We start from the raw sequence: 27,039 nt of genomic DNA, 5'->3' as shown, positions 1-27,039 counted from the left end.
AATATATTAGTCTCTCAATAAATAATAGCTTTGGTTATCAATAGTCCCATCTATTTGTTAAGAATCCCTCTCTCCTTATTCCCTCTCCTCCAGCAACTATTGTTTATGTAAACGTTTACTTATGTATTCAGTGTATGTTAATTTAATGGAACATATGTTTATACAAAAATCGGAGAACATTAACTCATAGGTATAAAAATGATCCCCAAAGGATTGAAAGTACCTTTGCAAGATCAGAATCTTTATGCAGAATTCAGTGATAGAAGTCTCAATCTTTAATCCACATTTGTTTGTTCAGTTAGTCATTCATTCAACAAACAGAAAACCTACATCTTCTATGATATCAAACAGGTATACAATACTCAAGGTGAAATTGTTTGAAGGATGGAGAATACTTGCCGAAAACATCTTTTCTCAAATTCAGATAATGTAAACATACTTGGCTATGGAGGTATCCAAGAATCAGACACAACCTTTATTTTTTTAAATGAAAATACAGGAGTCAAGGTAGAATTTCAGTTTTGTCTATGTCAAAAAAGGAATGTGCTTTTATCAGTGAAATTTTAACATTTTAAAACACTTGATCTCTCCAAATAATTAGACTTGTAATAACAAAGAAATTGTATGCCTCTTTATTGTTAGACAAAACAAAATTACAGAAAGACTGGCTTATTCTAATTTAATTAAATTTTATGTTAATATTGGCCTATATCCTTATTTTTCTAGGACAATCCGTGAGTTTTCCATTTCAACTTATTTAATTTCACCAAGAAGGTAGTGTCACAAGCCCTTCAAATTATTTTGACTGAAATGTATCTTCTTTGACTATATTTTAGATGAAATATTTGTTAGAAAATTGAGAATTTATTTTTTATTTCACATTAATTAAAAGACTGTATAATGGAAATGTAACACTGAATAAAATAAATGGATGTATAAAGAAATTGAACCTATATAAGTTATAGTTATTAAAACATATCATAATTTCAACAAAGATAATGAGAATAGGCCTACAGGTGACAGTTGTTGACAGGTGTCTACAAATTCTGCAAGCCAGAATGTTTGTAATACAATTCCATTATTGGGTATGTACAAAGACAATGAAATCTCTATGTCAAAGAAATATCTTTACTCCCGTGTTCATACATTACATCATGCTATACATGGTAAATATATACAATTTGTATTTGTCAAAATTAATTATTTGTTTTTGTAATAAAGCTTATAGCCAAATTGCATCTGAATTAGCCAGAGGAGAGAAAAGCTAAATGTAAAACACTAAGGGGCATGTAAGTTCACCTCTGTAGATTCATTCTAAACTTCAGAAATTGAAGTTTGGAAGAAATTCTGAAGATCTGAATTGAGAGTGAAGATCAGAATTTGGGAGTAAATTAGTGATAGCTGCATAGTAAATTTAGTAAGCAAACAAAAATAGTTAAACAACTTCAGTAAAAAAATGTAAAACAAATAAAATACAGTCATTTGGTTTGTTTTAAAAACTATAACCAGTTGATACTCGTGTGGATGCTGATAATTGATTCAACAAAACATTGTAACATAGTTATATTGGGAGGATATAAGGAAGGAAGTATGTTTGCCTTTGTTTGGGGTTAGTGATAAAGAATGAGATATCAATAAACAGCAGTCAAAACGAGTCATTTTAAAATGTAAGAGTAGACTTCTAGTAGGAATGTCACTGAGTAAATCAACAACAGTCTCTCTTCCTCCTCCTGGAAGTTATTCAAAACCAAAACCTATCACAACTTCACATTCAGCAAAATGAGGAGACACTATAATCCCCAGGTTTTGTATTAGAGGTAAAGGCTGCCAGCAGAGCTCAAATTAGACAGAAGCTGTGCAGGAGGAAATGGAGCTGAGAAGCCATGGAGAGAAATCACAGCATTGAGAGGGACCAGAAACAGTGCATCCCAGAAGTAGTACTAACGCAAAGAAAGCATGTGGAAAACGAAGGACTCTCTGGGAGGTACAAAATCTGTCTGTACTTTGTTTTCTAACATAAAGATGAAAACTGGGGTGAACTGAGCTGTCACAAGATACTTCTCAGGAAACATGATTTTGAGAGCTTGCGGATGTGAGTGTATAATAAAATCATCCTGTCAAATTATCGTTTGGCAAATGTAAGGAAAAGAAAAAGAAATGAAGAAACAGGAAGAAGCATTTATGAGAACAGATATTGTAGAAACCCCAAGAAGGAATATAGAACAGGGAAATAAGGTACTTGAACAAAATAAAATAGCATATGTAAAGTATTACAATTTTTAATGAAGAAAATAATAGCTAAAAAGAAATTCACCAGATTTATAATCCCCTTTTTTTTTCAGAATGGATTAGTTCTGGTAGAGATAACTCTGTTTTGGATCATCAATTGTTTATGTTACGGCATGAACCAAGTCTCCTCATCTAAACCATAAGGTTTTTGAGGGCACGAATTGTTTTTCATAAATCACCCTAGTGCTCTGAGATAGAATTATGTATGTAAGTATGTATATGTGTGTACATATGTATCTATATATGCATGTGTGTACATATGTATGCATATACACGTGTGTGCATATATATACACACATACGCAGACACACACGTATATATAAATGCATATGTGTCAGGGAAGTCTCATATTAATTTACAAATTGAATTCATAGACCAAAAGATAAATCAGAATTCTGAACTGATACGTTTTTCTTCCCCTTTAAGCAGTTTAAAGATGGTATTCCACTGTTTTCGGCCTCCATAGTTTGTGATACCAAGTTAGTTTGTAATTGTATATTTTTGAGACAGTAAAATAAGCTCCTTGGTTTCGTGTTTCTTCTTTGCCAACATGAAGGCTGGTAAAATAGCATTCTTATCAAAGTGCTAAGGTCTTAATAAATCTAAATTTAAAATGATTCCCAGATTGTGTTTAAGTTTTTAGAAGAATAATGCAAAAAATGTTGGTGTTAACTAGCAAAAGTGACTCTAATTCTTATTCCTTGTACATTTTTCTCAGGCTGCTTTCAATAATTTCTCTTTATCTTGCATTTTAAGCAGTTCGACTATAATGTGCCTGGACATGGGCTTCTTCATCACATCTTTCTAAATTCTGTGAATTTATGTCATTCACCAAATTTGATACATTTTATACATTTCAAAAATATTGTTCTATATTCTCACTCTTTCTGGAAGATCAATTATATATATTTTAGGTATTTTGATAGGCTGATTTTTAAAAATTGTTTGTTCTTCCTGGTTTTCAGATTAGATCATTTATATGGATCTATCTTCATTTTCACTGTCTCTTTCTCTCATCTCCATTCTGCTATTGAGCTTGTCCAGTGAATTTTTTGTCTAAAATGTTATATATGTTAGTTCTAGGATTTTCATTAGGTTTTAAAAATTTCTACCTCTCTGCTCTGGTTTTTATATTTTTATTTATTTTATATATTTGAATATATTTATAATAGCTGCTTCAAATCCTTAGATGCTCACATTTCAATGTCTGGGTTATCATGAGATTGATCCTTATTTTTTGTCTCTTCTCTTGAGAATCAAACATGTATTTTTGGTTCTTCATATATCAGGTAATTTTGTATTATTGCAATGTGGAGATGACTTAGTTTTATTGTTATAAAGAGTGTTGTTGCTGTTATGGCTGCAGTAATTATTGTGTCTTAAGTTATTTGGGCTCAAATGCAAACTTTGTCTATGGCAAATTATGTTTCAGTGCAATCTCTGGTTATTTAATATGTAGTAGGAGAAAGCTTAATGTTAATCATTAACTTATATCAGAAGTTAAAACACTGAAATCAATCCAGGAAAATTAACTTTCTTAAAGAGTTTATTTATAAATGATTAATGTATTTTAGCCACATTTTGATTTTGAAAAAATAAAGACATATATTTGAGAACATATATGCAGGAAAGCTTTTTACTCAAAGACTTGGTTTGAATTACTCTACCACAGAACTTCTTTTGCTGTTCATTGAACAACTTTAGTATCAATGACAAAAATGTTTTTCATGCATTTTCAAAATTCAATTAATGTTGGATGAATATATATATGTTCTCTGAGTTTAACAGATAGTAATCCTTTATCTTCTCTTGTTCTTGAGTCCAGTTGCTAGCAAAATCAACTTAAAAAATTTTAGTAACAGTTTTATGCACAATAATGTAGAAATTCTTTTCACTTGTTGAATCAACTAGTGACATTTAAATGAGCCAAGGCCGATAATTACAACTCTTTGGTTTTAAATATGTGTATAGACAGGGTCTTGCTCTGTCACCTAGGCTAGAGTGCAGTGGTGCAATCACACCTCACGTCAGTCTTGGAGTTCATGGGCTCAATGACCTTCCTGCCTCCACCTCCCAAATAGGTAGAACTGCAAGGTTGAGCCACTGCACTCAGTTTTGTATGAATTATCTTTAGACATAAATTTCTTGGGAAAAGAATTATTGACTGAATTTATAATATGTAAGATTAATCAGGCAGATAACCTGTTGTTTCACTTTTGATTATCTTAAACCTCCCAAAAAGTACATCAGAATACTCAATGTGCCAGACACAATATGGACTCGAAAATATAACCAAAGTAACAAAAGTTTTATTAACTTAAAAATTATATCTGATTCTGAAGGAATGGAATAGTGTTGAAATGAAATTGCCAATACAATTTTTTAAACCAATCATATTTCTACAACTAGACCTAGTATAGTTTTGACAGATGAGACAATTTACTTTAGGTTTTGATTGTGCTTTCATGAACATGAACCATAATTAAGCAGAGTTCAAGTTTTCCTAAACAGTTAACAGCCAGAATGTTCCCTAGAATCATAGAGAAGAGTTAGAAAGCAATTTCAAGATTCTGGCAGAGTAAATGTGATACAAGACTCAGGGAGGCAGCCGTGCAAATTGAAAATGGTTGGCAATAGGTTACTTTTCTGCCTTCAGAGTGCGGATTGTCTGTATCTAGGCAGTCATATATATTTGTGTGTGTGTGTTTGTGTATGTTATATATTTTTATATACATACACATGTGTACATATGCACACATACATAAATGTATAACATATATGTACATATATATACACACACATGCACATACTCTTAACAGTGTTTCCTTTTATAGATTAAAAAATCAAAGATTGTTTTAATTTTAAATTGTTTATGGTTATCTTTTGCCTGTTCACTTTTTCCCCCTACCCTTTGCCTACTGTTTCATTCTTATTTAACATCAGAAGTTATTAATATAGAAAAAATATTTAAAAACATGTTACACAGTCAGAAATCATAGCGCATCAAAAGAAAATAGAGCAATAAAGATTCTAAAAACAAAAGCTAAAAATGAGATAAAACAACTGAGAAGTCTAGTGTTAATTATTTAATATAATTTTATTACCACGAAGAAAAAATAGCAAAAGCCAATATAATTCTTTAAACTGGTAAAATCATAAATTATTAACTTCAAAGAAGAATACTAAAGCTGGTAAAGCAATAAACTCATAACTAGTGAGAGATGTTTATAAACCTACAAGAGCAATATAAAATTCAGAATGAAAGTAAATTTAATTAATGAAACAGTCAAATGGTCTTCAAAACTAAGAATAAGGGAAAAGTGTGTGTGTGTGTGTGTGTGTGTGTGTGTATGTGTGTATGTGTGCATGAGCTAAAACTGCTTCATAATGCGAAGAGTTAATGCTTAGAGTTGAATTTGCAGTTAGTAGGGTCTTCAAGAAGCTGGGCTGGTAAGAAGGCTGAATTTTTCATGAGTGTGTGACAAGAATGCTTCCAATGTTTATAGATGATGCCAAACAAATTATGTCAGCATAAACTGTCAAGTATTTCAATCTCAACCCTAAACAATCAAAGGCAAAAAAGAATAAATTTTAGTAGGTATAAATTATATAAAGCCAAGTCTATTATTTCTCTTTCTGCTAAGTCACTGTAAAAAATGATTAGGATGTCTAAAGCAAAAAAGCCAAAATGTTTATTTAGATTAATAGATAATGATATTTTTCCTTCATGATCTTCAATTCTCTAGGAGGTCATGAATTAACTTCCCTAGTATTTCTCAGTTACTATTACATCTGCAGCATGTAATAGTGTTAAAATCATCTGGGAGTTGTCAGCAGGCCATAGGACAAATACCTAGTAGTCCATTAGTAAGCCCTCTGTTTTGTCCATTGAGACCCTGGGCCCTGCTTATATTATATAGTTTTTCATTGCATAGTATGTTTCTTGTGCATTGGAAACTGCCTACCTCTTAAAATTTCAACTAGTTGACTGACTTGTAACTATTAAGTAAAGTTATTCAAATTATTCTTAGAAACATTCTAAAAATATTTATCTTTTTCTCAAAAGGTGTTAAATCACAGTCCCAAGTTTACAATAATTATGAAATCCTGCTGCTATTGCTGGTTCTTCTGAAATGGATTATGCCTGATATAATCCTTAGACTGTAACTTCCATGAGTAGAAGCAACAAGGCTGCTTGGCTTGCCACTGTATTCTTAGCACTAAGCATAGTTCCTTAGCACGTGGTTCCAAATTTATCTCAGGAACTAATAAATAAGCAATTAGAAAAAAAAAGCCGCATTTAAAAATCTTAACTTATATAGTTAATGGTGATTGCAAGTCAATACATATTTTACATATTTTTACTAGTAATGTTATATATTTAGAAATACAATAGCATTTTCATTTAAAAATACTATGTTTGTATTATTCCTACAAAAACTATTGTACTGAAGATTTATCTCTTAATGCTTTAATCCTTGGGCTATGAGCGCTTGTTCTTTCTAATCCAATTCTCTGCTATTAACAGGTATGCAGGGCAGGGGGACTGATACCAGGATTGGTTTGAACTTCTTTCCTCCCATAATACAGTATGTTGAACATGGGAAGAAGAATTCAGTATTTTTATATTTGGAATTGAAAATAAGTCACAGCCTTTGGGTTGAGTGACCAACCTGGGAAAATAAGGCATGTAGAATATAGAAGAGAGGCTTAATCTGTCAAATAGGAACGTTGGATCCATGATCTAATATGTGGTTATGTGTTTTTGAGCCAGTAGGATAAGCTCTTTAGTTTCATATTTCTTCTTTGCCAACATGAAGTCTGGTAAAATAGCATCCTTGTCAAAGTGCTAAGGTCTTAATAAATGTAAATTACAAATGATTGGCAGATTCTTTTAATGTTTTAATTCTTTTAAAGCTTTAAGAAGAATAAATGCAAGAAATGTTAGTGTTAACAATAGTGACTATAAGGCAAGTCCTTTGCTTGGCCTCACAGGTTCCATACTCAAAATACCCGAGCCTATCAGCTCTGTGGGAAAAATGGAAGGATTTAGAAAACTAGATGCGATAAAAAGAATTGTTAAATGAATTGTTAAACAGATTTTATATATGATTTATAAAAGTCTCTTCTAAATTTCTTGATGTACATCATTAGGTTGTATTTTTCCTTCTCTATCTTTCTCACTTTCTGTGACAATGTTCTGTCAAAACTTTTCAGAAGAACATAATGTGTTCCCTGTCAATTTCATTTTCCTCACGTTTAAATATTTCATAGTGAAAATCCTTCTGTTTTGTCATATCCATGAGACTTAATAAAATAATGTTTACCATGGTATAATGTTAAACCAACCTACTTTTCTTTTTCTTTTCACTTACTAATGCTTTAATCCTTGATAAACATGTGCCAAACACTCGTGTGTCTGCACATTATTTTATAATACTTGGAGATGTTTCTTCCTTTGCTGAGTAAACAAGTCCCTTTAGACTTTTAAAAGGGATTTGGAGGCTCCTCATGATTCCTATCCTTAGGTGGATATTCATTTTGTTTAAGAAACAAACACAGGATAAAATATGTTTATAAATACTTTGAGTTTCAGCAGCTGGCATCAGGGGTTGTGGGATAAAAGTTAGAGTACTTTGGCGTGTTTCATGAAGTTTTTAAGCCTGGGTTCCCTAAATAACAGATTGAAACAATGCTTACTTATTAATACTTTATGGTGGATTATAATTCTGGTAGGTAAGAGAGGTGGGAAAGGAAAAAATGAGAAAAAATAGAACACCAATTTAAGGTTGTATGTTTCCGAACAGGGCATATTCTCACAAAAACACCCAGGTAGTTAATCAGTCACATGATTTAAGTTCAGGCTGAATAAATGAAATCCCTGTTGTCAGAATGGGGACGAATAAGTGAGTAGTTGGTATGTAGATTCCTTCCTGTCTCATTTCTCCCTAGTCAAAATTTTCCGTATAGACTGTTAACTTCCACCACTTCCAGATTCTGTTACTTTGGTTCTTTTAGGAAGTCTCTGGGGATGGTAGAGCTATAATAACTCTTTTGGTTGGACCTGTATACTGGAGCTGAAGTGGTTTTTAATGGAGGTATTGCTGGAGTTTAGTCCATGTCCCTGGGAAAGGCTAAGATAATTCATATTAAAAGATGAGGTGAAATGTATCACAGAACTTAATGTATAATTTTTTAAAAAATGAAGTGAAAGCAGTGGTGGTCAGGGATTATGACTTGACTTTATATCTCTCCTGTTGGATAGATCTGAAGGGGAAGCCAAGATCCAGGGAGCAGGTTGCCCTGACTAGATCTGGTGATCCTTGGAAACTGGATCTGGTACAGTATACACCCTCAACCTTTCAGATGAGCTTTTACCCTCTTACAATAACTGTATCACAAGTGAAAACTGAATGTTCCTTCTCTGAGAAGGGCAATGTAAGTCCCATTCTTCAGAATGGCGGCCATTGAAATGACCTAAAAAAGACTTTAAAGAGGTTAGTTGGCAAATGAACAGAGATTCAGTCCCCACTGCTGCATCTGGTCTTGGAACTTCTTTTTACTCACATTTGTCCTGCATTTCAAGCTGTCTGGTATGATGGCCTGAACCTATATTTAAGTCTTTGGTCCCATAAGTTCCTTGTCCTTGTCAGGTTATAGTTACTTGGGTTATCCAATTACAATTATTACTAGGCATGGAAACAGCAAGTGATGCCAACTGAGCCCTCATTATTCTAGACACACTTCTCCCTGTAGCAGTTCCATGCTGATAAGGTCATTTATTCTAGCCATTCTAGTTATATTGTCTAGTCATTCTACTGTTTTCTTGTGGGTACACTGGAATGTGACTCCAGCATGGCCAGGCGGTAGTCAAGTGTTCAGTTCACTAAAGCTCTTATTGTGTCACCTCAATGATTTTTATCCCATGTATCAGAGTCTGTAATTTAGAAGATTCTAATGTTGAATGGATTGGAAGAATAAATTCTGCAAATGAGTCTCTAAGAGTGATGGTGAGAGGGGCCAATCCTGCTTTTAACCTTGGTGACAGAGTTCTTGTATTTCAACTATTGCAGACACATGACCATATACCGGCCTTTGGTTCACAACAGTGACACATTCTGGCAGGGTGCTCCAGCTCCTCAAAGTTTTGTCCCTGAGTTGACATCTTAGTTGACTCTTCAGTATGCCATCCCACTATTCAATTGGTAGAACAGGCCAGGTGCTTCTGGATTCTAGAACATGGCACTACAAGTGGATTTCATGTTTATGATCCCATTAACACACTCCTTTTTCCACAAAATGGCAAGACGTGTGTGTATGTATGCACATGCATAAAAGAAAAAAGAGAGCTATATTTTGAAAATGCCATTTCTGAATGTAGTCAGAATATGTAGGCAAATTTGAGAAATATTTATGGAGTAAAATAAAGTCACCACCATCTCGGGATGAATCAGAAACAGAGCTGAGAGAGAAGCTAACGTTGGGGAGGACTCAAAGTACTGGTCTTGAGATAGGAGATGGATAGTTGACCTATTCACTGGGATTCAAAAAAAGACTACTCTGGGTGGCAGTACGTGTAAAGTTATCTTTTGTTGCTTCTAGATGTGGATAGGCTGAGTTTGAAATAGAAAAAAAAAAGATGTCAAAGTAGTAATTGTGCATAGGTGTTTGGAGCTCAGAGAAGCATCTGCACTCGAAATGTCAAATTCTGTATCATTTGCATGCAGGTAAGCCTCGGCATGCATAGATGAGCAAAAATGTACATATGAGAAGAAAACCTTTCACTGAAGCCAGTGAAATTGCAACAATTGGTTTCCTCTTAGAAGAATATGAGCCTGTAGAAAACACAGTGGTGGTAAAAATGATCAGAGGCAGGTAGAAAACCAGGTTATAAATGGAAAAAGAATGAAAAGGAAGAAGATATCTCAAGAAGGTAGGACTAGTTATCTATGTTGAATGCTGAGATGTTAAGTAAGATTGAAACCTTTCCATTGGATGGAAAAGAGAAGTCATTAAAAAGTTTAGGAGATTGTTCAGAGTAGAAATCAAATTGTAGTGAGTCAAAGAATGAATGTTCCTGGCACATACTAAGTGTTCAGTACATGATTATTTCCTCTCAGTTTTTTAAAATAAAAGATTACTTGACAATTTTTTGTTGTAAGTATTTTACATTTAAGTCATTTGATTTTAAAATTTAACTCCTGTGGAGTCTAGGATCTCATAATGACAGTGCAGATGATGAGACATTTTTAATGGCAGAAATAGATGTTAAATTTTAAAAATTAATCTGTGATATGATTTCCCATTTAGACATTCTGGGAGAACATTAAACAGAATTTACTAAATATTTAGTAAATACTATTAGCATTACTACTAATATTAATACTAATGTTAGCATTACTACTAATATTAATACTACTAATAGTATTACTACTAATAGTAATACTATTAGTGTTACTAAATGCTAAACATTTACTGTGTTCTAAGCATGGAGACAGAGCCTCTCCAAATTCACCTTTAATAACTCATCAGGAAAGTAGAAATTTAAAATGCTACGCGGTGGCTCACGCCTGTAATCCCAGCACTTTGGGAGGCCGAGGTGGGTGGATCACAAGGTCAAGAGATTGAGACCATCCTGGTCAACATGGTGAAACCCCGTCTCTACTAAAAATACAAAAATTAGCTGGGCATGGTGGCGCGTGCCTGTAGTCCTAGCTACTCAGGAGGCTGAGGCAGGAGAATTGCCTGAACCCAGGAGGCGGAGGTTGCGGTGAGCCGAGATCGCGCCAGTGCACTCCAGCCTGGGTAGCAAGAGCGAAACTCTGTCTCCAAAAAAAAAATAATAATAAATAAAAATAAAAAATATAATGCTAGCCAGTCATTAATATTGACCAGTCATTAATACTGACCAACTGGTCCCTGCTATGGCAGAGTTCGAGTTCAATGGGAAGGGCACATTTTAGGCAAATGATGATGAATAAGCAAATAATTGCAACTATATAAAAGATAAAGTAGGAGCTGTGGGCATGTACCATAGGATCTATCTACTTTTAAGGATCACAGAAATGAGTTACAATAGAAAATCCAAAATACTGTTAGAGAAAAGCAGTGGTAAAATTGCTAACCCAAAGGTCTAAATCTGGCCTGCTGATCTTGTCTGGGTCAGGATATATGGCATTACTTACAAGCTAGGAAGAGTGTGCACAGTTTAATTTTTGAGTTCAGTCTTCCTTTAGGTTAAATCAGAAGGCATTGGGAGCTTTACTTCATAGTTACTTTCACCTTCTGTGGAAAAGTTTTCAGAAGAAGAAAACATATGTAACATTAAACTCTCATGCTTTGTAATTAGAAATCATCATCATATGAAAGAATGTGTCAAGTTTTGATGCTATATCCCCACCTGCAGTGAAAACAATAGCAAACAAAATTTTTTTTAAAAAAAGAAGGTTACCATTTACTCTGTTCTATGTGCCGCATTGCTTACGGATGTGATTATCTTTGGGATATTATTATATTATACTTTGTATTACAAAGGTCATATCATAGTTTACAGCCATACAGATATCTCAAAAAATAAAAGGATCATGTACATTGAATCATTGAACTATTAAATCAAATTATGTTTAGGCTGATTTTATGAATAGATAAATGCTATGATAGTGGAATGGGAAAAACTTAAAAATAGTTTTTAAGGTTCTTAGTCATGAATCGTGACAGTTTTATTTAAAATTGTAAACAGTTATATTTAAAAGTAAGCAAACTGGCAACAGTTGTTTTTGCCGTAGGTACCAATGAGGATAAATAATTTTTTTGTTACTAACATTCAAATAATATTTTGAAACCCTCATTAATCTTTTTCACTCATTAAATTCAATTCTGGAGAATATGTAAAACAATATAACAAAAGCAATTGCTTTACTTTCACATTTTTTGTGAACATGTTTTTGTACCCTCATTAATAAGGTAACAACTTAGCATTTCTTCATGAAGAAGATATGGACAATGAGTAAATATTGGTATTATACATTTCACATTGTATTAGGTAACTTTAATATAATTACTCTCATGGAAGACTGAATTCACTCAGAAAATTCCAGTGCAAATACTTCACAATGTTAACATGAAAAATAAACTTTTTAATTGATACATTATAATATGTATAACATATATTTTAAAGTTTAAAGAAGAAATAGTAGTATTTTATGTTAATTATTTTTATCTAAGAGTCAGTGAATTTTGAGAGTATTTTGTTTCTTGCTTTATGGTCTTAATTTGTTATACTATATTTTAAAAAGTGTTTTTTAAAAGACAAGTCTTCCTGTATGTGAAAAGTAAATCTAGCTATATCAAAGGTATTACTTATGTATCCTGATTTATATCATAGAAGAGTATCACAGTGCCTTGTTAAGTTATACAGAATAAGGCAGTATCACTAGATGTGATGTACGTGGTTAAATATTTTATAGTATCTGATTAACTGTATGTATCAATTCCATCAACAAAATGATTCAATAAAAATTCTAGGCTACTTTGTTTGGTTAATTTCCAGCATTTGCTTATGAAGAGTTTATTACTAAGATTCTGTTTCCAGGTAAAAAATGAATTGGAAAATATTATATAAATATTTTTTATTATTTTGTCTACCTTTCTATTTTTTGAATCATGTACAGTTATGGCACATACTAGGATTTCAATTAATTTTTGTTAAATGGTCAGTGTCCAGATAATTGAAGGAAACGTGTTCCTTTTGTGTTTACTTAAATATTTGCCTAAGAACATATTTTCATGTCATGGGAGGAATGTAATCAAGTAAGAAACAAAACAGTCACTCAAAGTTGAGGCATTTGCAAAGCTGTCCCAGGGAAGGAGCTTACATTAGAAATTATAATAATAATTAAGCTTTTACTACGTGCTACACATTCTTGTAAACACCTGTATATACATGTATGATCTGATTTAATACTTATAATAGCTTTATGAGTTGAGAATTATTCATAATCTCCATTTTGTAAATAAAAAACTAAGGTGGAGTTTCAGTACAGAAATGACAGAATTACTTATGTCATTAACTGTCCTGTAGATAGCAGTGTTAAATTCTGAACAAAATTTAAAAAGAGCTGCTGAAGAGCTCCTAGCTAATTCCTAACTGGCCAAAAACTAGAGGAAGTTTGACTCTTGAAGGGAGGAATTTGAATAAAACTGAATGAGATTCATGTTCATCAAGATTTTGACCTGAGGTCACTCTGCAGTTCATACCATGTCAGGTAGCTGGCACTCAAGTACAGAATTGCATTCTCCTTCCCTTGACATATCAAAGGATGGAGCTCAGGACTGGCAGAGAATAGAAATTGAGGAAATAAATAAATAAAAGGAGCCACAGGAGAAGTATCCTATCATCTGCTTAAACTCCTTCCAAATTCTTGCATAACTTCTGAAGAAACACATGAACGGACTCTAAGGATCCTAGCAAAAAGCAATAGCTTGAAAAACAGAAGAAGAACTAAGGAATATTTTCAGTTTGCTGTTTCCAAGGAGAGACAGTATTTTGAGTTACAAGACCTGCTAAGTCAGAAGGGATTCGTAAATACCTCAAGCTCTACCAAATATTCAAGAAAGCATGAAATGGGCCTGGTGTGGTGGCTCATGCCTGTAATTTCAGCACTTTGGGAGGCTGAGGTGGGAAGATCATCTGAACTCAGGAGTTCAAGACCAGCCTAGGCAATTGGCAAAAACCCTGTCTCTACAAAAAATACAAAAAAGTTAGCCAGACATGATGGCATGCACCTGTTGTCCCAGCTGGTGCTGGGCAGCTGAGGTGGGAGAACTGCTTAAACCCGAGAGGCAGAGGTTGCAGTGAGCTGAAAGTGCACCACTGCACTCCAGCCTGGGTGACAGGAGTGAAACCTTGTCTCAAAAAAAAAAAAAAAAAACAGAAAAAGAAAAAGAAACCATGAAACAAAGCCCTACTCAAGGTACTCATGTAGTAAGTTAACTGTGTGCCAGCAAATAAGTAAACACAGAAACCAGAATTCCTGCTATTTATCATCTGCATGACCAGTTTACAAGCAAAAATTACTAGATATATGCTGGTTTGGTTTCCACTTAGATTATACAAAGCTTTATGAGTTCACTATCATGCCCCAACAGTGAAAAAATCCAGATAATCTACAAAATCATCATTTTTTCAGTCTATTAGAGAGATTAGATCTCACATGAAGTTAATTCCAAAGAGTAAAAACCATGTCTGAGGAGCATCCATAAAAGCAGATAAGAAGAAAAGAAATGATATTTTAATAAATTTTTGCTATGGTTTGAATGTGTCCCCACGAAAGTGTGTGTTGGAAATATAATTCCCAATGCAATAGTGTTGGGACATGGGGCCTAATGAGAGCTGTTTATATCATGAGGGCTCTATCCTCCTGAATGGATTAATGTTGATCATAAAAGAGCTTGAGGTTACAAGTTCAATTTCTTGTTCTCTCTCACCCTTCTTGTCCTTCTGCTATAGATGTCTCAGCAAGAATGCCCTCGTCAGAAAAGGCCCTTTGATCCCAACCTCCACAACTGTAAGTCAAAAAAATTTCTGTTTATTATAAATTACTCAGTCTGGGCTGTTTTGTTATACAGTCCAAAACAGACTAAGACAATTCTTAAAATACGAATTATGGATTAGTGTGACAGTTTAGAGTCCTTGGAAACTGTAGGCACAATGGCTTTCTGCCTCAATGGCCTGCTCACTGGAAAGATTGAAGAAAAGGAGTATGCTAGTGAGAGTACCTTTTGATGTTGTACAGGCATAAAACCTTGCTCACTTGATTTTTTCCTTCATAGAAAGCAAGAATCCCTGGGCAGCTTATGGGGAAAGTTGCTTCTCATTACTTACATAGAGTCCCCTCACCTATACATGCCCTAGAATATGCAGATTAGATCCAGCTTTGCTTACTCAAAGAATGTATGTGAATAAAAGGAGGGTGCAGTCACTCATTCCTGTAATATTAGAACTTTGGGAAGCTGATGCTGACAACATAAAAAGACCCTGCCTCTACTAAAATAAATAAATAAAATAAAAATACAAATTTACTGGGTGTCATGACAAATGCCTGTAGTTTTAGCTAGTCTGGAAGGTGAGGGTGGAGAACTGCTTGAGCCAGGAGTTCCAGACTGTGGTGAGTTCCAGTGGCCACTGAACTCCAGCCTAGGTAACAAAGCAAAACCCTGTTTCTGAAGAAAAAAAAGGAATAAAAAAGGAATAACAGCAACTATCAAAGTAAGCACTAAACTAGTACCTATATCCTGTAACAATTTTGCAATATTTCCTGTTGTAAAGTTTATTTCTTAAAAGCTTTTATTTGGCCGTAGTTCTGCTAAAACATTTTCCTCTTCAATTGTAGCTATAAAAATCTGCAGATGCGACAAATAGGATGATTTTAATTTATAAAATCAAATTTTAATAAGTAATAATTAAATGTCACCCTAATACTTTGTTTTTTGGATGGCTCACATTTTATGTGTCAATGTGTTATACACCTGTCATGAAAAAATGTGATTTATATATGTATGATCATTGCATTCTTATACTCCTATAGAAATATGCTCATTTTTCCTTTTACTTGTTACTGTAATACGAACTTAGACCTTCTTTCAATGCACATACAATATACATTTATTAAATCAATATCTTTGGTGTTTTCTTTTGTAAAGAAAAATCATGTTTTACTAGAGAAGGAAATGTATAATGTATGCCGTGGGTTAGTATCAAACTTAAGTAATTATTGAACCCAGAATAGGAGAATGAAATTTCAGTGGATTGACTTTTTCTAGATTATTAAATTTGCTAATATGCAATTTACACATACTGTCTAGCTTCACCAGTGTTTCAGAGCTTATCATGCTGAATTATACTTACTTAGATGCACTGTAAAAGAGATTATAAGATATATTTTATATTTTGAAAAGACACTCAAAATCTCTCCTTCTCCCTCCACAAAGTATTATTTTGGTAAGTCAGTCACTTAAATTAATACTTTGACCTGTGCATATAAAATATATTATCTTGCAAGGGATAAATGTTGTGCAGTGTAATATACATGAGCATAGTAAGTATGATTCCTCATTTAAATATCAGCAGATAAATTCTCTGACTGTAAAACATCTTATAATTTAGGGATGGTTTAAACATGGATTTTTGATGAGAACAGCCAAAGGCCAATTAGGGATGTTATGATTTATTTGAGTAATATCTGAAAATCTCTTGTTGTCATTAATAATGTGTCCTGCAGGTGTTTTAGAACATGAATATGCTAAAAGGATTTTATAAAATTATTTCTCTTACATCTGCTTCATCAGTAATCTTAGTCATTCTCAATAGAAATTGGCTTTATGAACTTCCTTGGGCAATGGGTTTAATATATTTTTGCCACATATCTAAAGGCATGGTTGATGATAGTCTCAGTGTATTGACTCTGTTCATGCCTGAATGAATATCTAGCATTTATGCCTTTTTGTATATTTAGTATCTGTATGATGAATGTGACATGAAATATGAAAAAAATTAACTTCACTTGAAAACATTGTTTATATACTTTTTAAAAGCATTTAATTTAACAATGTATTGAAAAAGATTGAAAATAATGATAATGGTTATCATTTTCCATAAAATAGGGTAATTATGTTGAAACTTCTTTCAGTTTTTACCAGATTCAATAAGATATTTTGATAAATTACAATAAAACACTGCTCTTTGGGGATTACATAATTTACTGTCTAGTGATACATTTAAAACTCCAGTTGAAATTTTAGTGAGCATTTTGTTTCTGGTAGTATAAGAAGCACAACAGAAAGAAAGTGAAATGATTTAAAAAAATTCAAAAAAATGCAAGAAAGAAGACTCAAGGAATCATAAAAATGTAGGACAAATTGAAAGCACAAACTATGGTGATAAATGTAACTGCAAACATAAGTATTTACTATAGAGATAAATGGACTAAATGAGGACAAATGATGTGTTTAAAAGACTGTCATAGTGTATTAAAGATAATTCTGTCACATGCTTTTTTTATAAGAGAAAACTTACAAACTTAAGAAAAAAGTAAAGGTTGAAAGGAAACAAATGAACACGCATACCCTGTAAATACTAAGCAAAGCAAGCTAAAGGAACTATACTAATCTTAGTTAAGATGGTCTTTAAGGTATAAAATACTACTAACTTGAACAGTCTCTTTATAATGATAAAATATACAGTTCATTAAAATGACATAATAGTTTGAATGCATTTTCTAACATGGCCTCAATGGCCTCAAATGCCCAAAGGGGTACAGGGTGGGAAAGAGAACTACAAGAAACAATATATCAAGAAATAAACATATTGGAAAATTTTGGCACACCTCCCTGATCTTGAATAGCATGATTAATAAATTTATCCTAATGAACACATGTGGAACACATTACCCAAATGCTTCAAAATACATATTTTTTCTAAGCACATATATGGATAAAGTATAATGACCAATTTCATAATATTTTTTTAAATTGATCTTATATTGGTCCATAAATACAAATGCCTACATCTCTGACAATAATATCATTAACCTCTAAAGAAATGATAGAAGAAAACTATTAGAAGTCATAGATTTAGAAATTAAGGGTGGGTGTTGTGGCTCTTGCCTGTAATCCCAGCACTTTGGGAGGCTGAGGCAGGTGGATTACGAGATCAGGAGATCAAGACCATCCTGGCTAACATGGTGAAACCCCATCTCTACTAAAAATACAAAAAAAATTAACCGGGCATGGTGGCAGGCATCTGTAGTCCAGCTACATGGGAGGCTGAGGCAGGAGAATCACTTGGACTTGGGAGGCAGAGGTTTCAGTGAGCCAAGCTTGCACCACTGCACTCCAGCCTGGGTGACAGAGTGAGACTTCATCTCAAACCAAAAAAGAAATTAATGAACACTGAATAAATAAGAAAATGTAACAAAACTTGTGGAACACAGGTAATGTGATTCAGAGACAAATTAATTGTTCAAAATGTATATATTAAGGAAAAAATTTGAATATAAATGAGCTAAACACTTATTTAGCAACAAAAAGAAGAATAATCGTAAAGAAAAATGAGGAAAGAAAATAGTAGAGTTGAAATTAATGAAAGAGAAGACAAGTATCAGGAAAAAAACTCAAGAAATTATAGAATCTACATACTCTATGAAGTAATTGGATGGCATAATGAACTGTTAAAGTTTGAAGATGTATATAAGGTGAACCAATTCTTAAATAACAAATGACTTTATGAAAATTGACACAAAAACAGAACACATAAAGACTATGATTTAAAATCTTCCCATGAAGAAAACTGTAGATTCTGGTGGCTTCATCAGTAAAACATTTCAGATATTTAAGGAAAATTAATGTAGTCTTATACTAAATCTTTCTGAAAGAAGCAAAAGAATCAATATTCTCCACCTTATTATAGGTAGCTGGCATAACTTGATTACCAAACCTGGCAAGAACTGGGAAGCTATAAGGAAATTCTTTCCTGTACATAGATGCAAAAGTTCCAGATAAGAATTTGTATTTCAAGTTCACATCATGTAAAATGGGTAAAGCGTAATGACCAATTTCAGTGTATTCCCAGATTCATTTAAACTATAAAATTCATTAATAAAATGTGGCACAGATTCCATGATTACTCAAGGAATCACAAAAATGTAGGACAAATTGAAGCACAAACTATGGTGATAAATGTAAATGCAAACATAAATATTTACTATAGAGATAAATGGACTAAATGATGTGTTTAAAAGACTGTCATAGTGTATTAAAGATATTTCTGCCACATGCTTTTTATAAGAGAAAACTTTTAACCTTCAGAAAAAAGTAAAGGTAGAAAGGAAACAAATGAGGTGGACAAATTCGTGGATTGGTTCATGATACAAGAGATATTCATGTATCATGAAAAGGATACATTGAACATGTATCAAAATCACCTGGTGAACTTGTTAAAATATGGATTACTTCCCTCCAAGTAATCAGACTTTCTGATTCAGTAAGTCTTGGGTGAAGACCAATAATTTACATTTCTAATAAGTTATCAGATGATGTTGATACTGCTGGTCTTGGGAAGACATCTTGAGAAGTAGAAGTATTTTGTTACATCTTGAGAAGTAGGAAAAGTATTTTATTAGAAAAATCAAAGACAGTAATGTCTAATAGGGGCAGTTAAGATATTTAATAAAAATTCGCTATCCATTTATTATATTAACTATTAAATAAAACACCTTGTTACCCAAAGAAGGATGAAATTATGTTTCCCTGATTTAGGGAATGTAATATATTAATATATCATTATATTTAATAGAGCACCATATTGAAAACACTTATTTGAGGCCAGGTACAAGACAAAAGTGCTTATTTTTACCACTTACATTCATCTGTGCAGTTTATTAAAGGGCCCAGCTAATGAGATGCTACATTTTTTTTAATGGTATAAAAAATAAAAGAAGAAATACTCTACAGATGGTTTGAGTACGTGGGTAGGAAATTTAAAAAAAGTAAATTCTGAAAGTTAACAAGACAGTTAAACAATATTCCCGGCGATCAAATCAATATGCAAAAATCAATTATAGCTCTAAACACTTTGAACAAACAGAAAAGTTCAACAATATAAGATTGGTAACAATCATGTGTTGAATTCAAGCTTCCAGCCCTTTATTGCCTTTCACTGCCCACTGTAAACATCTACTGAGTTATGATTTCAAAGGTAATTTTATTTTTTAATAAACTTTATAGAATTGTTTTAGATTTACAGAAAAATTCAAAGATAGTACAGAGTTCTCATATACTCTACACTTGTTTCCTCATTGTTAACATTTTATATTCATATGGTATATTTGTTACCATTAACAAAAAATGTTTTTTTTATTAAATAAATTCATACTTTATTCACATTTGCCTTGCTTTTAGTTGGCAAACTAAAACCATTTTCTGTTCCAGGACCCCACACACGATAGATACCACATTAAATCAAGTTTTCCTGTCTTCTTAAGCTCATCTTGACTATGACAGTATTTTATACTTTCCTTGTTCTTAATGACCTCAAACATTTTGAAAACTTCTTGTCAGTTATTTTGTAGAATGTCTTTCTATTTGTACTTGGCTGGTGTTTCTTTTATGGCTAGACAGGGATTATGGGGTTGTAGTAGTGTCATTCTTGTCATATCATATCAAGGGTAAATACTATCAAGACTTATCACTCAGCTAAGGTGGTGTTCATCAGGTTTCTCCACTATAAAGTACTTTTTCCTTCCCTTTTATATTATATTCTTTGAAGAAAGTCATTATGTACAGGAGTCATGGCCCACTTCCTTGAGGCTGGAGTATCTGATTTTTCTGCACAGAGGAGTTGTCTATTCTACCCCACGTATTTATTTATCCAGTTATTTATTTGTATCAATATGAACTTAAGAATCTTTTAAATATATATTTTAGACTATAATCCAATGCTACTTTTTCTTTCCCTCAAATAATTGCAGTGTTGGCCAGTGGAAACTTTTCCAGTTGGCTTCTGTGTCCTTTTCATAAGCCCCTTTATCATGCGTGTGTGTTTGTGTGTGTGCATACGTGCAGGTATCTGTGTGATCTAACCACCTCCTTACTTTTAAGAAGTAAGGAAGGGCCAGGCGCGGTGGCTCACGCCTGTAATCCCAGCACTTTGGGAGGCCGAGGCAGGTGGATCACGAGGTCAAGAGATCGAGACCATCCCGGTCAACATGGTGAAACCCCGTCTCTACTAAAAATACAAAAAATTAGCTGGGCACAGTGGCGCGTGCCTGTAATCCCAGCTACTCAGGAGGCTGAGGCAGGAGAATTGCCTGAACCCAGGAGGCGGAGGTTGCGGTGAGTCGAGATCGCGCCATTGCACTCCAGCCTGGGTAACAAGAGCGAAACTCCGTCTCATTAAAAAAAAAAAAAAAAAAAAAGAAGTAAGGAAGATACTCCAGTATCATCTTGTTATAATTTCTGCCATTGCCAGAGAATCAGCCTTTCTCCAAAATCCCTAGTTCTTTTGATTGGAAAATAGTATTAGAAACCAAAATTTGAACTTGAAATGCACTTGTTGCTACTGGGGTGCCCTTTTTTTGTAAGAACTCTCAGCAGAAGGAGCAAGGAAAAACATGTATGTATACTAACACATACGAGTATATATATACATATCAATAAATACTTCTGTTGATAATTTGTACCTATTCATATTTCCAACTCAAATCCATTATCACACAGATAATTTTAGCCTATTCCCTTTGCTTATCTGTAAACTTCCACTCTGGCAGTGAAAAACCTGACTCCCATGCTCTACATTCCACTTAATTATTCTATTTCAGTATAGGTGTATCATTTTTAAATGAATTGTTAATCCACGTGGTAACTGTTTTTAAAGTTGCATGTACGTGACTAAAATGTTAATATCATTTTGGGTTCTGTTATCAATAGGAGAGGAACAAAGAGACACTGGTAGTGTGAATAAATATTTTATGCTGTGGATAGAAAATTGTTTCTTCTTACATAAGAGTTGTTCTTCCTTTGTGTGAGATTCTTTTGCATTTTGTGAGCTATGCAGCTTCAAAGACAGCACGATTTTGGTTTAAGTTAGGTGTAGCTCTAGAAGAAGATAGGATGGAATAAGGGATAGAGAGATACACAGATCATAGCTTCAGATGCGATTACTCTTTCCAGGATTGTCCAAGGTAAAATATCTTTTAGGAAATGGCTTCGATGATATCCAGTGATTCTTGGGGAGAGATAATGAAAATAATTCAAGAAGGGAAAGATTAAGTTGATCATATATATCTTCATTAAAATATTTAACATACTTCAATATAGGCTAGATTTAAAGTACTACGTGACTCCACAGGTTTAATGCATCACAGAATTTATAGAAACCAACTAAGATAATTTTTCACGTTCTAATCTCATTTCTGGCACAATCTCATTTTTATAATGCAACTTGTAAGTCTTGATAGAAACATACAATATGTAGCTGTCAGTTTTATTTTTGGTCAGATTTTCATCTTGTTCTATTTCTCAGTGAAATGTTACCTTCTTTTTTAGTAAGTGGTTTATTTGCCTTACTTCTAAGTGGCCAGAGAGCCCCTAGGATAAATGTTGTAAATTATTGGCCTTCTGTATTAAACATTTCTTTCAGTAAGCATTTATTAAGTATTGTCTGTGCTTCAGGCAATATGGCTGGCCGTTATACTCAGGCAGCTTACAGGTTAGAGGAAAAAATATGTGACTACATTACTGTGATAACATAATAAGGGCTATTATAGAAGTATGGACAACATACTACAAACAGCAAGAGCTCCTAACCCAGAGTGTGTTAGGAAAGTTTCCTGGTTGTTTTAAGATAAGACCTAAAGTTTTCTTTCTTATTTTTATACCTAGGGAGAGACTTTAGTATATAGAGGGTGTGCAATAAATATTTGTTGAATGAACTGATGAATGAAGTAATATATGAACTATCTCTTTTGGTTGGAGTGATCTACAAACTTCAGTCATACAGACCTCTATTCTCTTATTCATTAGTAACTTTATAGAACTTGATCCACTCTATTTCACTCTTATCTTCATCCTTGTTTATTTCAATATCCATCTGAGTGATCCATTTAATACCTTATACCGTCAGTTTCTTGACTTATTACCCATTCACATGCCTGTAACCTAAAAGTTGCTGTTACTTTTGAACATATTCTCAGCATCTCAGTTTCAAATTCTCACTCTCTTATCATCACCATCTATATTTCCAGTTCTTTTCCCCTCTGGCGATGATAAACCCTGTAATCTCCATCCCATTAAATTCCACTGACCATTCCCAAGTTTTCCAGTCTGCCCTTGTGATTTTACTAGGCTTCTTTCTGGGCTTAAATTCCATAGTTCATCATTAAAATTATTCTCACGAATACAACTTTAATATTCTTTTCTTGTTTCTCTCCATTGACTTACCTTAAACGCTACAGCCTTGGTAAAATTATTTTTCCTTTTGACATAGGCCTGTGCAGCCACAGAGGAAAGTGGTTATTTACACAAAAGTAAGCATACTTACTTGTTCCAATGAGGTTCTCAACTTCCTGGTAATTCTGTTACATTTCCTTATTTCATTTATTTTTCTGCTCTCTAAAGTTTTTATTTTGTGTCTTTTCATCTCAAAACTTCAGCTGACACTTCCCTTTCCCTTATCTTAGTAAATGATTTTATCTCATTTCACTGGAAAAATGGAAGAAATGCAGAAATTTTGTCCTATTGTTAAATTCACCCAATTACATGTCTACAATACACACTTCTTTCCCTTCAACTAAAATGAATGAATTATCTGCGCCCTGTTCCTATGATAAACAAATCTTCCGTTTTTATATTGGCTTATTTTCTCTCACCAATGCAGGTGTTTCAGACTATCCTGTGTCATCAGCTCCCCTGCCTACAGAATTATTTCATCATTCCATAGTCTATCTCCCATTTAAAAAGTGGCTCTTCGTTTTTACATCCTTTCCAAATGTAATTGTATATGATAGTATTTGAAAGTTATGTATTCCTGAGGTGAGTTTGATTTTAAAAAAGAAAGCCTTAGTTAAATATTTAGACATGTTGTCTACATTAAAGCTAAGTGTACATAAATTTGCCAGAACTTTTCACTTGTCAACTGGATGTTTATTTTATATTTGATGTCATAAGAAAATACATGGAGTGTGGGTAGATATTTAGGAAGAAAAACTACCAATAGGATTTAAAAACTTCCAATTAGAATTGGATCTAAATTAATTACCTTTTCTTTTTCTTTCTTTTATCACATAAATATCTCTTCTCCACGAAATGAAACTCACAAAACAGGCAGTTGAGTTCCCTACAACTCACTTTGTCCTTTCGAAATGAAAAATAATACTAATCACTTTTCTTTCCTTACAGAACATTCTAAAGAATTGATTATTTTGTTTCTGAACTTTAAGCTGTTGCACTTTATCTGGAAACCCATCAGAAACTTTTTACTGAATTCCCAAGTAGTTAGATAATTGCTATTACTTAATCTTCTGAAACACCCCTAGCTATTTTTCTTTTCATAATAAATAGCCAGCAATTTACCTGAACATAAATCTTTGATTGCAAGTATAGACTTACACTGGACCCAATAATTCACTGCTGAACTTTTGAAAAAGCATATAGGTTTCTGTTTGTGTAGCAAAGCCAATTTATTAGCATATTATATATACTAAAGATTAAAGTACTCATTAATACTGACTAAATGGATTGAATGTGAGTGTGAAAAATGTACAAATAACATGTCATATTCACATTAAAGCAATTCAGGTTATTGAAGGCAGTTTTTAAATCAAGCCATGGGACTTGTATTAAGTCTTTTTTTCTTTTAAAAAAACACAAAACAAGCACATAGAGAAACCTGGCTCAATGACTTTCCATAATCTAGACAACTTTAATGTCTAAGTTCTGCAAAATGTACACAAATGTTAAAATGCAGAATTAAAGCTATAGTAGTTATGATAATTCTGTGCCATAACACAAAACAATATAAAAAAATTTTCTCCCAGAGCTAAATAGTTCAGGAAAGTGTGTCTTTATATGAAACAAGCTGTTACAAAGGCATGATCTTTAATTTAGAATCAGATAGGCTGGAAGTTGGATCTAGGATTCTATTATAGACTACCTGAAGGCAAATCATTCAGTCTCTACTCCTCATCTAAAAGAAAAGAAGGCTGTGTGCGGTGGCTCAAGCCTGTAATCCCAGCACTTTGGGAGGCCAAGTTGAGTGGATCACCTGAGGTCAGGAGTTTGAGACCAGTCTCTCTACTATGGTGAAACCTCGTCTCTACTAAAAGTACAAAAAATTAGCTGGGTGCAGCAGTGGGCGCCTGTAGTCCCAGCTATTAGGGAGGCTGAGGCAGGAGAAACACTTGAACCTGGGAGGCAGAGGTTGCAGTAAGCTAAGATCAGGCCACTGCACTCCAGCCTGGGCAACAGAGTTAGACCCAGTCTCAAAAATAAAAATAAAAAATACAAATAAATAAAAGAAATTAGAGGATAATTATAAAGCATAAATGGACTATTGTAAAAAAAGTGATATAGTCACTTTTCTTTCCTAAGAGATATTTGTTTTTGATATTCTTCAAACCACCACATTTTTCTTCAGATTTATGTAAAATTTACTGTAGAATTAAAAATGCAACATTTTGAACAAACATACTACTTATATTTAGTTCTTACAGTTGCAGATCCAGTTACTCAACATATGATGAATTCCAAATTCATGAATATTGCTCTATCTGTTATATCCAGAAGCTCTATATTCATTTCAGACATATATTAGTTGAGGCTCAGAGATTAATCATCTCCAGCAGTACCCCGAGGTGCACTGATTGAGTTTTCCTTTATTACAAAGATGAGAATGAATAGCTAATTCTTCACATGGTCATGCCTAATGAAAATGTTCCTCAATGTCTGGCACATGTAGCCCCTTGTCAGAGCCATGGGATTGTTGTGATTCATATTAAAAAACAGATTCCTCTGCCCTATTCCAAACCTACTGAAAGAGAATCTCTGGGACCGGTGCAGATAATTTGAATTGATTAAGAAGTTCCCTGGGTTATTTTTCTGTGGACACTAAAATTAGATACCCTTAAGAAAAGTAGAAAACACACCAAGCACAATATAGGTTAATGTAGTCAGTAATGGTAAAAGATAAAGAAGGTTTACTGGAGCCATATTTATGTATATATTGTTGATAAATGCTTTAGGTCAATTGGATCCCAAATTTCAGTCACCATGATGGGAGAGTTTAGTGTCTTTATGGATGCTAGCGATCTAGTATACCAGTCCCATAATTACTTTCCTGCTGTATTTCAAAGTAACTATCATTACATTTTTGGAACCTTCTCTAAACATCATGCCCTGAGTCTTGATATCTCTCAGAACTGAAACACCTGAAACGTTTTAGACTTTAAGACACTAATTCCTCACTATAGCTCCTTGTACCTACCAGTCTTCTTCTCATCTTCAAACCACATCTGGTTCTCAAGCTCATTTACAGCTTAGCCCATTGCTTGTTTTCTTCTACTCCTTAAGCCCTATATGGCTTTACCCCTTTCTCTAGCCATAGAAGCCCACGGTACATGACTTAAATTGTTCTGCTTTTCCACCTCTACAATTCCTTTCTTCCTTTAGATTTTCACCTCATTTGATTAGAACACTCTTCCTAATCCTGGGCAGTCCAAAATGCTATTAATTTCCTTTTAGCATATGTATTATTTTAGGTTGGTACAAAAGTAATTGCTGTTTTTGCCATTACTTTCAATGGGAAAACAGCAGGTACTTTTGCACCAACTCAGTTTATTTTCACACTGCTATACAGAACTTCCCTGAGACTGGGTAATTTACAAAGGAAAGAGGTGAAATGGACTCACAGTTCCACATAGTAGGGGAGGCCTCAAGAAACTTAACAATCATGGCCTAAGGGGAAGCAGGCACCTTCTTCACAAGGTGGCAGGAGAGAGAAGAATGAAGAAGAAACTTTCAGAAACTTATAAAACCATCAGATATGAAAACTCATTCACTATCATGAGAATGAGATGGAGAAAACCACCCCTATAATCCAATCACCTCCCTCCCTCCACATTTGGAAATTACAATACAGATGAGATTTGGGTGGGGACACACAGCCAAACCATATCAACATATTTTTTGAAAAGTTATGTG

General features: G+C 33.5%; 1 long non-coding RNA gene across 3 annotated transcripts in view; it reads left to right on the top strand.

The window, feature by feature from the left end:
- Positions 1–27,039, top strand: part of LOC135278024 (uncharacterized) — a 318,342-nt gene that overhangs the window by 19,315 nt on the left and 271,988 nt on the right. For 2 of the 3 annotated variants that reach the window (XR_010345573.1, XR_010345571.1), the window contains exon 2: positions 14,798–14,855. This is a non-coding gene — a long non-coding RNA (uncharacterized LOC135278024). Of the gene's footprint in view, positions 1–1,850; positions 1,985–14,797; positions 14,856–27,039 lie in introns of those variants that run through there. The other variant, XR_010345572.1, reaches the window with a different exon arrangement.

The sequence above is a fragment of the Aotus nancymaae genome, unplaced genomic scaffold (genome assembly GCF_030222135.1).
Source record: "Aotus nancymaae isolate 86718 unplaced genomic scaffold, 86718_ANA_hifiasm-v0.15.2.pri h1tg000036l, whole genome shotgun sequence".
Classification (NCBI taxonomy): Eukaryota; Metazoa; Chordata; class Mammalia; order Primates; family Aotidae; genus Aotus; species Aotus nancymaae.
Note: the sequence above shows the minus strand (reverse complement) of the source record. Positions and strands in the feature narration are given on the sequence as shown.